General features: G+C 63.0%; 4 non-coding genes across 4 annotated transcripts; all 4 read left to right on the top strand.

The window, feature by feature from the left end:
• The first annotated feature begins 843 nt into the window (after positions 1-843).
• On the top strand, positions 844-962 carry LOC142866800 (5S ribosomal RNA). The gene has a single exon (XR_012916630.1). It is a non-coding gene; the product is annotated as a 5S ribosomal RNA (ribosomal RNA).
• A 3,801-nt stretch (positions 963-4,763) lies between these two features.
• On the top strand, positions 4,764-4,882 carry LOC142866799 (5S ribosomal RNA). The gene has a single exon (XR_012916629.1). It is a non-coding gene; the product is annotated as a 5S ribosomal RNA (ribosomal RNA).
• Positions 4,883-8,672: 3,790 nt separating this feature from the next.
• Positions 8,673-8,791, top strand: LOC142866798 (5S ribosomal RNA). The gene has a single exon (XR_012916628.1). It is a non-coding gene; the product is annotated as a 5S ribosomal RNA (ribosomal RNA).
• Positions 8,792-12,569: 3,778 nt separating this feature from the next.
• Positions 12,570-12,688, top strand: LOC142866797 (5S ribosomal RNA). The gene has a single exon (XR_012916627.1). It is a non-coding gene; the product is annotated as a 5S ribosomal RNA (ribosomal RNA).
• Positions 12,689-13,371: the final 683 nt, after the last annotated feature.

Genomic DNA, 13,371 nt, shown 5'->3' with positions numbered 1-13,371 from the left:
CAAATTCTCTTTCAGTTGCCACCCTCACAGATGGATTAGGAAACTCTTTCCGGTGCACTCATTAGTGAAATGACCTCCAGGAAGCTGGAATCCAATATCTAATGGCCGATTTTTAGCGAGTCCACACGCCAGGGTGGTCGGGGTCCAATGCAGCCCCGGCCAGGCCCAGGCCCCTTGGACTGGGCCACAGGAGGACACGGAGGAGGGTCCCGGCCCCCACGAAGCGGTGCCGGCAGTTCTCCACGGGCTTGGGCGTTTTCCAGAGGTAGGAGATGGAGGGGACTGATTTCTTCAGCGCCCCCCAAACCACGCCACCCCACCCCACCCATGGGACACATCCCCAGAGAGAGACGCCCCATACACTGGCTGTGCCCCAGCCCTGGCCCGGGGGAATAGGCGGCAGCCCACCCACAGGGCGAGGGGGGGGGGCGCAGCTGAAAGGGGTTGTGGGGGAGGGCGGCCCCTGGCTGGGGTCAAAGGGCGAGCGTCCCGCGCGTGCGCAGTCAGCGGCAGGCAGCGACGCGCTGGGGGTGGGCAGCGGGTAGGTGAAGGAGGCCGGGCGAGGAGACGAGGGAGGCTGGGAGGGCTCCACCTTGGCGAGTCCAGCCGTGGAGGCGCATCTTGTGTGAGTGTGAGTGAGTGTGAGTGTGTGTGTGTGTGTATACAGAGACAGCCCCCCGCCCCGCCCCGCCCCGCCCATCAACCCCGTCCCTGGGAGCCCGCGGGACCCGGCCGGCGAACTCAACCGGCCCGGCCCGGCGCGGGGCCTGGGGCGGGAGGCGGCGGCGGGGAAGCCCAGAGAGGCTCGGCTTCTTGAGCGGGGCAGGGGCGCCCTCCGCCGCCGTCTAGGGCCACACCACCCTGAACGCCCCCGATCTCGTCTGGTCTCGGAAGCTAAGCAGGGTCGGGCCCGGTTAGTACTTGGATGGGAGACCGCCTGGGAATACCGGGTGCCACAGGCTGCTGCTTTTTTTTTTTTTTTTTTTTTGCCTCTTGTTGTGTCCCCTTTCTGGGAGCGCGGCGGCGGCCCGGGGTGGGGGTCACCCCCACCCTCAGCGCCCGCCCGCGGTGCCTGGCGCCCCAGCCCGCACCGTGGGGCCTCCTCTTGTCCCAAGCCGCGACACCGCCGCCACGCGGCAGCATGCGTGGCATCTGGACTGTCAGGTCTCAGACCAAAGGTCTGCTCTGTGGGAACCGACACGCTGGAGGAAACCTTGAGAGTCTGAGAGGGGAGGGAGTTCCAGAAGAAGGCCAGGATGTCATTTTGAGGGAGTATGTGACCAGAACTCGTCCCGTTGCTTTTGGGGTTCTATGGGCTACACGCAGGAATCTTTGGTGGTGGCACCTGATGTTGGGGGATCCGGAGTCACACCCAGACCTGCTCCACAGGCCTCCTTTTACTTTTCTCTTCGGATTCATTATTTTTAAAAAGTGTCTCTTACCTCTATGATTGCATTTTCTTTTCTCTCTCTCTTCAAGCAGATGATGGGAGTACAAGTATTCAGGTGACATGTGTTGCCCGTGCCCCCCTCCCCCCTGTGTTCTTTTTTTTTTTTTTTTTTTTGAGACAGAGTCTCGTTTTGCTGCCCAGGCTAGAGTGAGTGCCATGGCGTCAGCCTAGCTCACAGCAACCTCAATCTCCGGGCTCAAGCAATCCTGCTGCCTCAGCCTCCCGAGTAGTTGGGACTACAGGCATGCACCACCACGCCCGGCTGTGTTTTTCTATATATATTAGTTGGCCAATTAATTTCTTTCTATTTTTAGTAGAGACGGGGTCTCGCTCTTGCTCAGGCTGGTTTCGAACTCCTGACCTGGAGCAATCCGCCCGCCTCGGCCTCCCAGAGAGCTAGGATTACAGGCGTGAGCCACCGCGCCCGGCCCCCCCTGTGTTCTTATTCATATACCTCTCATGTTGTTCCAGCGTATTGTGGGGGTACCAATGTTAAGGTCGGGTGCCTTGCCCTCTCCAAGCCTCCCCCCTCGGGTCAGAGCTTCAAGTGCGCCCATCCCCCAGTCGGTGCGCACCCACCCCATGCCTAATGGATGTGTATGCCCCTCCCCTCCCCCCACACGCCCGACACCCACCCGATGAAGGTGATTCCTCTCTGTCCACTTAGGCGTCCATCCGTTCGTACCAATTTGCCGGTGAGCGCGCTCACGTGGTGCTCGTGTGTCCATTCTTGGGATACCTGGCCTACTGGAACGGGTTCCAGCTCTGGCCAGCAGAACACGAGAGGCGCCCTCTCACCGCTGCTCCTCACAGCCGAATGGCACTCCGTGGTGTCCACGCGCCACATTTTATTCATGCACTCCTGGATGGATGGGCACTCGGGTCGCTTCCACGTCTTTGCGATTGTGAATTGTGCCCTAACTGTCACCCTAACCCTTACCCAGCCCGTCTCCACTGCCCCTGCCTGACGCACTCCTCCCCGGCCAGGCCCGTCACTGTCCTGGGCCCCCGCCTGACCGGCTCCTCCCCGCCCGGCCTGTCACCGTCCTCTGCCCCTGCCTGACATGCTCCTTCCCGCCCGCCCGGCCTCTCACCGTCCTCGGCCCCTGCCTGACCGGCTCCTCCGTCGCCTGGGCCTTCCAAGGGCTTGGTGTGGACGCTGCTTCCAGGAAGCCCTCCAGAAACCCGGCAGCAGGGTGGCCGCAGCAGTCTCCAGCAGCCGTCCCTAAGTCGCGTGAGTGCGGGGGACGTGCCCCCGCTGTGCCGCGGGAGCCCAGCCTGGTGTCTTCCCTGAGGCCCTGCGGCTGGCTGCCGGCTGGGCTGCCCCTCCCCGCAAGGGGAGAGCCGCGGAGGTGGGGACCGCCTCCTGATGGGGACGTACACGCAGCTCTCCACGTCGGATTCCGGGGCTCTCTGTCCTGCCCGAAGGCCCAGCTGGCCTGCGGGTCCTTAGAGTGGCAAAAACATCCGAAAACTGAGATTGAGGGTCCGGTGGGTGTCTGCACTTTTGTGCTGGGCACCCCAGGGAGGCCCGGGGGCTGGCTGGACAACGTGGTCTGCTGGGCGGGGGGGTTGGAGGAGCAACTGATGCCCTTTGCACTTCGGGTAGCAAGAGTCTGAGGTGTCTCTGAGCCCTGTGCCCTGTGGGGGGGGGCGGGGGGGAGGAGGAGGAGGAGGAGGAGGAGGAGGAGGTGGGAAGGGCCGGGGCCTGCAGTCCTGTTCCCGGGGTGGCACGGCAAGTGGCCTCTTCCACAGGCTGCTTGGCCTGGGCTCCCTGCACCTGGGCCTTTGGAGGACCGGCCCTGTGCTTGCCAACACTTCCTGCAGGGACCCAGAGCTGGGAGGTGGCATCTCTCAGCCCTGGGTCGGGCAGAGCCCCAGCAGGCCATGCCCACAACCTCTCTCAGCACCGGTCCCCCAGAAGGCTCCTTTGGGACCAGGATTCTCTTGCGGTGACTCTTTAAGGTCTGGCCCCTGGATGGAGGGGCACCAGGAGTAGAGGAGCAGGAAGGGGAAGGGGGTGGCCATGCGAGGGGACACTTTGAGGCCGAGTCCCAGCTTCAGCCTGATCCTCCTGGGAACCCCGCTCTGAGACAAGGAGCCGGGCTTCGCATTCCCACAGCAGCCAGTCGTGGGCTGAGGACACCTGGGGCGTTGGGAACTCCCTGGCTTCTCCTTGGTTTAACATCTAGAGCTGCTTGTGAATCGCGCCGCCACACACACCCGAGCGCAGGTGTCTTCCGCACAGACTGCGGGCCTCGCTCTTCTGAATGCCGCTAGCTCGCCACCCACCCACGGGTGAACCTGGTCAGGGTGCTTTCTCTAAGGGGCAGACTCTTTTCCGGGCGGGCTACCGGTGTCTCTGTTTGCTCGTTTCTTTCTTCCATTTCGGGAAAGTCTTCCTTGCTGGGTGTGGAAATCTCCTATGCCTTCCCTCGCCTATTCTGTCAGCTTTCAAATTCTCTTTCAGTTGCCACCCTCACAGATGGATTAGGAAACTCTTTCCGGTGCACTCATTAGTGAAATGACCTCCAGGAAGCTGGAATCCAATATCTAATGGCCGATTTTTAGCGAGTCCACACGCCAGGGTGGTCGGGGTCCAATGCAGCCCCGGCCAGGCCCAGGCCCCTTGGACTGGGCCACAGGAGGACACGGAGGAGGGTCCCGGCCCCCACGAAGCGGTGCCGGCAGTTCTCCACGGGCTTGGGCGTTTTCCAGAGGTAGGAGATGGAGGGGACTGATTTCTTCAGCGCCCCCCAAACCACGCCACCCCACCCCACCCATGGGACACATCCCCAGAGAGAGACGCCCCATACACTGGCTGTGCCCCAGCCCTGGCCCGGGGGAATAGGCGGCAGCCCACCCACAGGGCGAGGGGGGGGGGCGCAGCTGAAAGGGGTTGTGGGGGAGGGCGGCCCCTGGCTGGGGTCAAAGGGCGAGCGTCCCGCGCGTGCGCAGTCAGCGGCAGGCAGCGACGCGCTGGGGGTGGGCAGCGGGTAGGTGAAGGAGGCCGGGCGAGGAGACGAGGGAGGCTGGGAGGGCTCCACCTTGGCGAGTCCAGCCGTGGAGGCGCATCTTGTGTGAGTGTGAGTGAGTGTGAGTGTGTGTGTGTGTGTATACAGAGACAGCCCCCCGCCCCGCCCCGCCCCGCCCCGCCCCGCCCCGCCCATCAACCCCGTCCCTGGGAGCCCGCGGGACCCGGCCGGCGAACTCAACCGGCCCGGCCCGGCGCGGGGCCTGGGGCGGGAGGCGGCGGCGGGGAAGCCCAGAGAGGCTCGGCTTCTTGAGCGGGGCAGGGGCGCCCTCCGCCGCCGTCTAGGGCCACACCACCCTGAACGCCCCCGATCTCGTCTGGTCTCGGAAGCTAAGCAGGGTCGGGCCCGGTTAGTACTTGGATGGGAGACCGCCTGGGAATACCGGGTGCCACAGGCTGCTGCTTTTTTTTTTTTTTTTTTTTTGCCTCTTGTTCTGTCCCCTTTCTGGGAGCGCGGCGGCGGCCCGGGGTGGGGGTCACCCCCACCCTCAGCGCCCGCCCGCGGTGCCTGGCGCCCCAGCCCGCACCGTGGGGCCTCCTCTTGTCCCAAGCCGCGACACCGCCGCCACGCGGCAGCATGCGTGGCATCTGGACTGTCAGGTCTCAGACCAAAGGTCTGCTCTGTGGGAACCGACACGCTGGAGGAAACCTTGAGAGTCTGAGAGGGGAGGGAGTTCCAGAAGAAGGCCAGGATGTCATTTTGAGGGAGTATGTGACCAGAACTCGTCCCGTTGCTTTTGGGGTTCTATGGGCTACACGCAGGAATCTTTGGTGGTGGCACCTGATGTTGGGGGATCCGGAGTCACACCCAGACCTGCTCCACAGGCCTCCTTTTACTTTTCTCTTCGGATTCATTATTTTTAAAAAGTGTCTCTTACCTCTAGGATTGCATTTTCTTTTCTCTCTCTCTTCAAGCAGATGATGGGAGTACAAGTATTCAGGTGACATGTGTTGCCCGTGCCCCCCTCCCCCCTGTGTTCTTTTTTTTTTTTTTTTTTGAGACAGAGTCTCGTTTTGCTGCCCAGGCTAGAGTGAGTGCCATGGCGTCAGCCTAGCTCACAGCAACCTCAATCTCCGGGCTCAAGCAATCCTGCTGCCTCAGCCTCCCGAGTAGTTGGGACTACAGGCATGCACCACCACGCCCGGCTGTGTTTTTCTATATATATTAGTTGGCCAATTAATTTCTTTCTATTTTTAGTAGAGACGGGGTCTCGCTCTTGCTCAGGCTGGTTTCGAACTCCTGACCTGGAGCAATCCGCCCGCCTCGGCCTCCCAGAGAGCTAGGATTACAGGCGTGAGCCACCGCGCCCGGCCCCCCCTGTGTTCTTATTCATATACCTCTCATGTTGTTCCAGCGTATTGTGGGGGTACCAATGTTAAGGTCGGGTGCCTTGCCCTCTCCAAGCCTCCCCCCTCGGGTCAGAGCTTCAAGTGCGCCCATCCCCCAGTCGGTGCGCACCCACCCCATGCCTAATGGATGTGTATGCCCCTCCCCTCCCCCCACACGCCCGACACCCACCCGATGAAGGTGATTCCTCTCTGTCCACTTAGGCGTCCATCCGTTCGTACCAATTTGCTGGTGAGCGCGCTCACGTGGTGCTCGTGTGTCCATTCTTGGGATACCTGGCCTACTGGAACGGGTTCCAGCTCTGGCCAGGAGAACACGAGAGGCGCCCTCTCACCGCTGCTCCTCACAGCCGAATGGCACTCCGTGGTGTCCACGCGCCACATTTTATTCATGCACTCCTGGATGGATGGGCACTCGGGTCGCTTCCACGTCTTTGCGATTGTGAATTGTGCCCTAACTGTCACCCTAACCCTTACCCAGCCCGTCTCCACTGCCCCTGCCTGACGCACTCCTCCCCGGCCAGGCCCGTCACTGTCCTGGGCCCCCGCCTGACCGGCTCCTCCCCGCCCGGCCTGTCACCGTCCTCTGCCCCTGCCTGACATGCTCCTTCCCGCCCGCCCGGCCTCTCACCGTCCTCGGCCCCTGCCTGACCGGCTCCTCCGTCGCCTGGGCCTTCCAAGGGCTTGGTGTGGACGCTGCTTCCAGGAAGCCCTCCAGAAACCCGGCAGCAGGGTGGCCGCAGCAGTCTCCAGCAGCCGTCCCTAAGTCGCGTGAGTGCGGGGGACGTGCCCCCGCTGTGCCGCGGGGGCCCAGCCTGGTGTCTTCCCTGAGGCCCTGCGGCTGCCGGCTGGGCTGCCCCTCCCCGCAAGGGGAGAGCCGCGGAGGTGGGGACCGCCTCCTGATGGGGACGTACACGCAGCTCTCCACGTCGGATTCCGGGGCTCTCTGTCCTGCCCGAAGGCCCAGCTGGCCTGCGGGTCCTTAGAGTGGCAAAAACATCCGAAAACTGAGATTGAGGGTCCGGTGGGTGTCTGCACTTTTGTGCTGGGCACCCCAGGGAGGCCCGGGGGCTGGCTGGACAACGTGGTCTGCTGGGCGGGGGGGTTGGAGGAGCAACTGATGCCCTTTGCACTTCGGGTAGCAAGAGTCTGAGGTGTCTCTGAGCCCTGTGCCCTGTGGGGGGGGGCGGGGGGGAGGAGGAGGAGGAGGAGGAGGAGGAGGAGGAGGTGGGAAGGGCCGGGGCCTGCAGTCCTGTTCCCGGGGTGGCACGGCAAGTGGCCTCTTCCACAGGCTGCTTGGCCTGGGCTCCCTGCACCTGGGCCTTTGGAGGACCGGCCCTGTGCTTGCCAACACTTCCTGCAGGGACCCAGAGCTGGGAGGTGGCATCTCTCAGCCCTGGGTCGGGCAGAGCCCCAGCAGGCCATGCCCACAACCTCTCTCAGCACCGGTCCCCCAGAAGGCTCCTTTGGGACCAGGATTCTCTTGCGGTGACTCTTTAAGGTCTGGCCCCTGGATGGAGGGGCACCAGGAGTAGAGGAGCAGGAAGGGGAAGGGGGTGGCCATGCGAGGGGACACTTTGAGGCCGAGTCCCAGCTTCAGCCTGATCCTCCTGGGAACCCCGCTCTGAGACAAGGAGCCGGGCTTCGCATTCCCACAGCAGCCAGTCGTGGGCTGAGGACACCTGGGGCGTTGGGAACTCCCTGGCTTCTCCTTGGTTTAACATCTGGAGCTGCTTGTGAATCGCGCCGCCACACACACCCGAGCGCAGGTGTCTTCCGCACAGACTGCGGGCCTCGCTCTTCTGAATGCCGCTAGCTCGCCACCCACCCACGGGTGAACCTGGTCAGGGTGCTTTCTCTAAGGGGCAGACTCTTTTCCGGGCGGGCTACCGGTGTCTCTGTTTGCTCGTTTCTTTCTTCCATTTCGGGAAAGTCTTCCTTGCTGGGTGTGGAAATCTCCTATGCCTTCCCTCGCCTATTCTGTCAGCTTTCAAATTCTCTTTCAGTTGCCACCCTCACAGATGGATTAGGAAACTCTTTCCGGTGCACTCATTAGTGAAATGACCTCCAGGAAGCTGGAATCCAATATCTAATGGCCGATTTTTAGCGAGTCCACACGCCAGGGTGGTCGGGGTCCAATGCAGCCCCGGCCAGGCCCAGGCCCCTTGGACTGGGCCACAGGAGGACACGGAGGAGGGTCCCGGCCCCCACGAAGCGGTGCCGGCAGTTCTCCACGGGCTTGGGCGTTTTCCAGAGGTAGGAGATGGAGGGGACTGATTTCTTCAGCGCCCCCCAAACCACGCCACCCCACCCCACCCATGGGACACATCCCCAGAGAGAGACGCCCCATACACTGGCTGTGCCCCAGCCCTGGCCCGGGGGAATAGGCGGCAGCCCACCCACAGGGCGAGGGGGGGGGCGCAGCTGAAAGGGGTTGTGGGGGAGGGCGGCCCCTGGCTGGGGTCAAAGGGCGAGCGTCCCGCGTGCGCAGTCAGCGGCAGGCAGCGACGCGCTGGGGGTGGGCAGCGGGTAGGTGAAGGAGGCCGGGCGAGGAGACGAGGGAGGCTGGGAGGGCTCCACCTTGGCGAGTCCAGCCGTGGAGGCGCATCTTGTGTGAGTGTGAGTGAGTGTGAGTGTGTGTGTGTGTGTATACAGAGACAGCCCCCCGCCCCGCCCTGCCCCGCCCCGCCCCGCCCATCAACCCCGTCCCTGGGAGCCCGCGGGACCCGGCCGGCGAACTCAACCGGCCCGGCCCGGCGCGGGGCCTGGGGCGGGAGGCGGCGGCGGGGAAGCCCAGAGAGGCTCGGCTTCTTGAGCGGGGCAGGGGCGCCCTCCGCCGCCGTCTAGGGCCACACCACCCTGAACGCCCCCGATCTCGTCTGGTCTCGGAAGCTAAGCAGGGTCGGGCCCGGTTAGTACTTGGATGGGAGACCGCCTGGGAATACCGGGTGCCACAGGCTGCTGCTTTTTTTTTTTTTTTTTTTTTGCCTCTTGTTCTGTCCCCTTTCTGGGAGCGCGGCGGCGGCCCGGGGTGGGGGTCACCCCCACCCTCAGCGCCCGCCCGCGGTGCCTGGCGCCCCAGCCCGCACCGTGGGGCCTCCTCTTGTCCCAAGCCGCGACACCGCCGCCACGCGGCAGCATGCGTGGCATCTGGACTGTCAGGTCTCAGACCAAAGGTCTGCTCTGTGGGAACCGACACGCTGGAGGAAACCTTGAGAGTCTGAGAGGGGAGGGAGTTCCAGAAGAAGGCCAGGATGTCATTTTGAGGGAGTATGTGACCAGAACTCGTCCCGTTGCTTTTGGGGTTCTATGGGCTACACGCAGGAATCTTTGGTGGTGGCACCTGATGTTGGGGGATCCGGAGTCACACCCAGACCTGCTCCACAGGCCTCCTTTTACTTTTCTCTTCGGATTCATTATTTTTAAAAAGTGTCTCTTACCTCTAGGATTGCATTTTCTTTTCTCTCTCTCTTCAAGCAGATGATGGGAGTACAAGTATTCAGGTGACATGTGTTGCCCGTGCCCCCCTCCCCCCTGTGTTCTTTTTTTTTTTTTTTTTTTGAGACAGAGTCTCGTTTTGCTGCCCAGGCTAGAGTGAGTGCCATGGCGTCAGCCTAGCTCACAGCAACCTCAATCTCCGGGCTCAAGCAATCCTGCTGCCTCAGCCTCCCGAGTAGTTGGGACTACAGGCATGCACCACCACGCCCGGCTGTGTTTTTCTATATATATTAGTTGGCCAATTAATTTCTTTCTATTTTTAGTAGAGACGGGGTCTCGCTCTTGCTCAGGCTGGTTTCGAACTCCTGACCTGGAGCAATCCGCCCGCCTCGGCCTCCCAGAGAGCTAGGATTACAGGCGTGAGCCACCGCGCCCGGCCCCCCCTGTGTTCTTATTCATATACCTCTCATGTTGTTCCAGCGTATTGTGGGGGTACCAATGTTAAGGTCGGGTGCCTTGCCCTCTCCAAGCCTCCCCCCTCGGGTCAGAGCTTCAAGTGCGCCCATCCCCCAGTCGGTGCGCACCCACCCCATGCCTAATGGATGTGTATGCCCCTCCCCTCCCCCCACACGCCCGACACCCACCCGATGAAGGTGATTCCTCTCTGTCCACTTAGGCGTCCATCCGTTCGTACCAATTTGCTGGTGAGCGCGCTCACGTGGTGCTCGTGTGTCCATTCTTGGGATACCTGGCCTACTGGAACGGGTTCCAGCTCTGGCCAGGAGAACACGAGAGGCGCCCTCTCACCGCTGCTCCTCACAGCCGAATGGCACTCCGTGGTGTCCACGCGCCACATTTTATTCATGCACTCCTGGATGGATGGGCACTCGGGTCGCTTCCACGTCTTTGCGATTGTGAATTGTGCCCTAACTGTCACCCTAACCCTTACCCAGCCCGTCTCCACTGCCCCTGCCTGACGCACTCCTCCCCGGCCAGGCCCGTCACTGTCCTGGGCCCCCGCCTGACCGGCTCCTCCCCGCCCGGCCTGTCACCGTCCTCTGCCCCTGCCTGACATGCTCCTTCCCGCCCGCCCGGCCTCTCACCATCCTCGGCCCCTGCCTGACCGGCTCCTCCGTCGCCTGGGCCTTCCAAGGGCTTGGTGTGGACGCTGCTTCCAGGAAGCCCTCCAGAAACCCGGCAGCAGGGTGGCCGCAGCAGTCTCCAGCAGCCGTCCCTAAGTCGCGTGAGTGCGGGGGACGTGCCCCCGCTGTGCCGCGGGGGCCCAGCCTGGTGTCTTCCCTGAGGCCCTGCGGCTGGCTGCCGGCTGGGCTGCCCCTCCCCGCAAGGGGAGAGCCGCGGAGGTGGGGACCGCCTCCTGATGGGGACGTACACGCAGCTCTCCACGTCGGATTCCGGGGCTCTCTGTCCTGCCCGAAGGCCCAGCTGGCCTGCGGGTCCTTAGAGTGGCAAAAACATCCGAAAACTGAGATTGAGGGTCCGGTGGGTGTCTGCACTTTTGTGCTGGGCACCCCAGGGAGGCCCGGGGGCTGGCTGGACAACGTGGTCTGCTGGGCGGGGGGGTTGGAGGAGCAACTGATGCCCTTTGCACTTCGGGTAGCAAGAGTCTGAGGTGTCTCTGAGCCCTGTGCCCTGTGGGGGGGGGCGGGGGGGAGGAGGAGGAGGAGGAGGAGGAGGTGGGAAGGGCCGGGGCCTGCAGTCCTGTTCCCGGGGTGGCACGGCAAGTGGCCTCTTCCACAGGCTGCTTGGCCTGGGCTCCCTGCACCTGGGCCTTTGGAGGACCGGCCCTGTGCTTGCCAACACTTCCTGCAGGGACCCAGAGCTGGGAGGTGGCATCTCTCAGCCCTGGGTCGGGCAGAGCCCCAGCAGGCCATGCCCACAACCTCTCTCAGCACCGGTCCCCCAGAAGGCTCCTTTGGGACCAGGATTCTCTTGCGGTGACTCTTTAAGGTCTGGCCCCTGGATGGAGGGGCACCAGGAGTAGAGGAGCAGGAAGGGGAAGGGGGTGGCCATGCGAGGGGACACTTTGAGGCCGAGTCCCAGCTTCAGCCTGATCCTCCTGGGAACCCCGCTCTGAGACAAGGAGCCGGGCTTCGCATTCCCACAGCAGCCAGTCGTGGGCTGAGGACACCTGGGGCGTTGGGAACTCCCTGGCTTCTCCTTGGTTTAACATCTGGAGCTGCTTGTGAATCGCGCCGCCACACACACCCGAGCGCAGGTGTCTTCCGCACAGACTGCGGGCCTCGCTCTTCTGAACGCCGCTAGCTCGCCACCCACCCACGGGTGAACCTGGTCAGGGTGCTTTCTCTAAGGGGCAGACTCTTTTCCGGGCGGGCTACCGGTGTCTCTGTTTGCTCGTTTCTTTCTTCCATTTCGGGAAAGTCTTCCTTGCTGGGTGTGGAAATCTCCTATGCCTTCCCTCGCCTATTCTGTCAGCTTTCAAATTCTCTTTCAGTTGCCACCCTCACAGATGGATTAGGAAACTCTTTCCGGTGCACTCATTAGTGAAATGACCTCCAGGAAGCTGGAATCCAATATCTAATGGCCGATTTTTAGCGAGTCCACACGCCAGGGTGGTCGGGGTCCAATGCAGCCCCGGCCAGGCCCAGGCCCCTTGGACTGGGCCACAGGAGGACACGGAGGAGGGTCCCGGCCCCCACGAAGCGGTGCCGGCAGTTCTCCACGGGCTTGGGCGTTTTCCAGAGGTAGGAGATGGAGGGGACTGATTTCTTCAGCGCCCCCCAAACCACGCCACCCCACCCCACCCATGGGACACATCCCCAGAGAGAGACGCCCCATACACTGGCTGTGCCCCAGCCCTGGCCCGGGGGAATAGGCGGCAGCCCACCCACAGGGCGAGGGGGGGGGCGCAGCTGAAAGGGGTTGTGGGGGAGGGCGGCCCCTGGCTGGGGTCAAAGGGCGAGCGTCCCGCGCGTGCGCAGTCAGCGGCAGGCAGCGACGCGCTGGGGGTGGGCAGCGGGTAGGTGAAGGAGGCCGGGCGAGGAGACGAGGGAGGCTGGGAGGGCTCCACCTTGGCGAGTCCAGCCGTGGAGGCGCATCTTGTGTGAGTGTGAGTGAGTGTGAGTGTGTGTGTGTGTGTATACAGAGACAGCCCCCCGCCCCGCCCCGCCCCGCCCATCAACCCCGTCCCTGGGAGCCCGCGGGACCCGGCCGGCGAACTCAACCGGCCCGGCCCGGCGCGGGGCCTGGGGCGGGAGGCGGCGGCGGGGAAGCCCAGAGAGGCTCGGCTTCTTGAGCGGGGCAGGGGCGCCCTCCGCCGCCGTCTAGGGCCACACCACCCTGAACGCCCCCGATCTCGTCTGGTCTCGGAAGCTAAGCAGGGTCGGGCCCGGTTAGTACTTGGATGGGAGACCGCCTGGGAATACCGGGTGCCACAGGCTGCTGCTTTTTTTTTTTTTTTTTTTTTGCCTCTTGTTCTGTCCCCTTTCTGGGAGCGCGGCGGCGGCCCGGGGTGGGGGTCACCCCCACCCTCAGCGCCCGCCCGCGGTGCCTGGCGCCCCAGCCCGCACCGTGGGGCCTCCTCTTGTCCCAAGCCGCGACACCGCCGCCACGCGGCAGCATGCGTGGCATCTGGACTGTCAGGTCTCAGACCAAAGGTCTGCTCTGTGGGAACCGACACGCTGGAGGAAACCTTGAGAGTCTGAGAGGGGAGGGAGTTCCAGAAGAAGGCCAGGATGTCATTTTGAGGGAGTATGTGACCAGAACTCGTCCCGTTGCTTTTGGGGTTCTATGGGCTACACGCAGGAATCTTTGGTGGTGGCACCTGATGTTGGGGGATCCGGAGTCACACCCAGACCTGCTCCACAGGCCTCCTTTTACTTTTCTCTTCGGATTCATTATTTTTAAAAAGTGTCTCTTACCTCTAGGATTGCATTTTCTTTTCTCTCTCTCTTCAAGCAGATGATGGGAGTACAAGTATTCAGGTGACATGTGTTGCCCGTGCCCCCCTCCCCCCTGTGTTCTTTTTTTTTTTTTTTTTTGAGACAGAGTCTCGTTTTGCTGCCCAGGCTAGAGTGAGTGCCATGGCGTCAGCCTAGCTCACAGCAACCTCAATCTCCGGGCT

Source organism: Microcebus murinus, unplaced genomic scaffold (genome assembly GCF_040939455.1).
Source record: "Microcebus murinus isolate Inina unplaced genomic scaffold, M.murinus_Inina_mat1.0 scaf007_hap2_Mmur4.0, whole genome shotgun sequence".
NCBI lineage: Eukaryota > Metazoa > Chordata > Mammalia > Primates > Cheirogaleidae > Microcebus > Microcebus murinus.
This window is presented reverse-complemented; position numbering and strand designations above follow the sequence as displayed.